The 2,745-nt window shown below is 39.3% G+C and overlaps 1 pseudogene; it reads left to right on the top strand.

Moving 5' to 3' along the window:
- The first annotated feature begins 160 nt into the window (after positions 1-160).
- On the top strand, positions 161-2,167 carry LOC117241300 (annotated as a pseudogene).
- The last annotated feature ends 578 nt before the right edge of the window (positions 2,168-2,745 follow it).

Below are 2,745 nucleotides of genomic sequence, written 5' to 3'. Positions count from 1 at the left end.
CACGTGTATGCTCTTCCGAGAATTCGGCGGAAAGAGTGTGAAGATATCGATGGTACATTGGGCACGTCGGTGTTGCGCTTTGGCGGCGTCGCGCTTTGCATCCGGAGCCGTTGAAAAGTTCCGTGGCCCGTGCCGCCACAGATCTATAAATTTTAATATATTATACAAAATTATTCAGTTAGTTTTCATTATTAGAGCAGCAATCAGTACATGTTAACAACAAAATTATGTACCATATCGTCGTTCACTGCTATGGGTATTTGGGGTCTTACAAAAAAGAGAGGTGACAACGAAGCAATCATAACTACAAAAGAAGTTCTAATAGCAAAGGCCGATGCATTATACGAGCAAGAACAATACCAGGAAATACATGACCTTCTAATAAATTATAAAGTAATGACATTATGTATATCACTTATAAATGTAGATAATAAAAGTGAATATTTTTATAGGATAGCGGTGATATTGAAATTATATGGCGTTTGTGTAGAGCAATGTATAAATTGTCTAAAATTGTGAGTGAAGTGGATGGAAAGAAATTAATTTTCGAAGCTTATGATTTAATACTTGAAGCACTTGAGATAAAAGAGGATAATTGGGCTGCACACAAATGAGCATCGATTCTCCTTAATTCTAAGACTCTTTATGAAGGAGTAAAAGCACAAATAAAAGAGTCATATAATATTAAGAAACATATGCTGGTATATTTCATGATAATATATTAATATATATATATATGTCGGAGATGAAAGAACACCGGAGCCTTTGGAATTTTGGATAATCCCGCAACATTGTAACCTAGAGTCTACTATAGCTGTAATTGAACAATTGTAGTTATTCAACCCGATTGTAATTATTCGAGAATTGTGATAATGAGCTGGGGCTCGAGGCGACAGTCAGTCGCCGAACGTAGCCGCGGTCACGGGATGAACGCTTTGCCTAACAAAGGTATGGAGTAATTCTATAGCTCTCCTTAAGAGAAATATTTGTGGCGACACGCGACAGTAAACATTCCAACGGTTTCTGTCCCGTGGCTCGCCACGTGCAGACCCTATTCTTCGAGTAAGATGATTGCCAGATGTCGATGCGTCTCCGCAGTACATGTTCGGCTAGCCCGAGGGCTCGTTATAAATCTTAAGGTTTAGTTAACTAAAGTCCTTCAAACGGACAAACGGTCTTTGTCCCAACTACGGGAAGATAGTGGAGACATATTTTTCAACGAGCGGCGTCTTCCACTAACAACTTTCCCTCGAGGGCGGCTAGCATCCTTTTCTAACCACCGATATGGAGATTGACCAATTAGCAGCAACGTCAATTTCCCTTACTTTCTGAACGAAGGCTTTTCTCGACGAATCCGATGATCTCGTATCCTTAGACACACCCCGTTATAGTTTTCCTGTGTGGCATCATCGGGCCGGGAAAGGCATTCTCGCTCGCGATCTCATCGATCAAAGAGTAACGCTTTCGCGATCAGTGATTATTCTCAGGCTTGGACTTTGTGAGTACGTTCTGTTGTCATCCCGTTGGCCGCGGATTCGTTATTTAGCCCGAGAGCATCGTCACTAGTGTCGCGAGTGCCGAACCGCCGTGATCAATTCTTAAGACTGTAATAATTCTATCATTGTAATAAACTACGCCTGTGTGTACCATATCAATGGCTAATCCTCGAGAAGATTCATTTGACGCCCACAACCCCATTTCCAGTGATGATCCGACATATATATATATATACTTATAAATATTTCATTCCCTGACACAATGTCAAGCAATTGTATCGAATATGTTTAATGTCGCAGAGAGCAATGGAACTAAATCCAAAAGAACCAACACTTATGTACGTGCTTGGTACTTGGTGCTATCAAGTTTCTGATTTAACATGGTATCAAAGAAAAATTGCATCTGTAATATTTGGAGAACCGCCATCTTCATCATTCGAGGAAGCTCTAAAATATTTTGAATCTGCAGAGGAAATTGATCCCAATTTCTATAGTCAAAATTTATTAATGTTGGGAAAAACCTACTTAAAATTAAATTAAAAAGAGCTAGCTACGAAATATTTAAAAATGGCCCGTGATTATCCTGCAAAGAACGAAGATGATCGAGATGCTAAACAGGAAGCGCAGAAGTTGTTAAAGAAATTTTAACAAACTGGACAGAAGTTATAACCTATTATATGATAAATTGGAATTGAAGGGATAGAAAGGATAAAGAAAAATTTAGAATCTATCTTTTAAGTAGAAGTATAAAGTTTATTTACTATAATGTACAATACAACTTATGTGTGATGAGCCTGTTATAGACAACATCTATTTACAGTTCCCAAGTAAAGTAAGTAGTAGTTCCCATATGAAGTAGTCCCCAAGTCTAATTAGTTTAGCGATCAGGAAAGTATTCTTCTTCTTCTTCTTCTTCTTCTTCTTCTTGTTCATCTTCATTCGTATTCCTGCGACGCCCCAGAATTGCTTCTGCTTGCAACCTGGTGAGCAACTGGAGATATGGACGTGCTGCTGGGCTGCCTGATCTTCGTCCCGTCCTTCCCGTCAGATGGTATAAAAGGTAGCGATGCAGGCCAAATTCCGAGATGAATTCACCACATGGGCAAATAAAGCTCACCATAACGTAATTCGGTGGTAAACTGTCTGGAGATTGTGTTCTGATGTGCAAGCTATTGTAACCAAGCGGGCCCTCTCCCATCGTTTTGTTATAAGGCACGATCTGGAAAAATAAAATTAAGATAGGTAAATG

Source organism: Bombus vosnesenskii, unplaced genomic scaffold, assembly GCF_011952255.1.
Source record: "Bombus vosnesenskii isolate JDL3184/JDL3185 unplaced genomic scaffold, Bvos_JDL3184-5_v1.1 scf7180000015633, whole genome shotgun sequence".
Taxonomy (NCBI): Eukaryota; Metazoa; Arthropoda; class Insecta; order Hymenoptera; family Apidae; genus Bombus; species Bombus vosnesenskii.
This window is presented reverse-complemented; position numbering and strand designations above follow the sequence as displayed.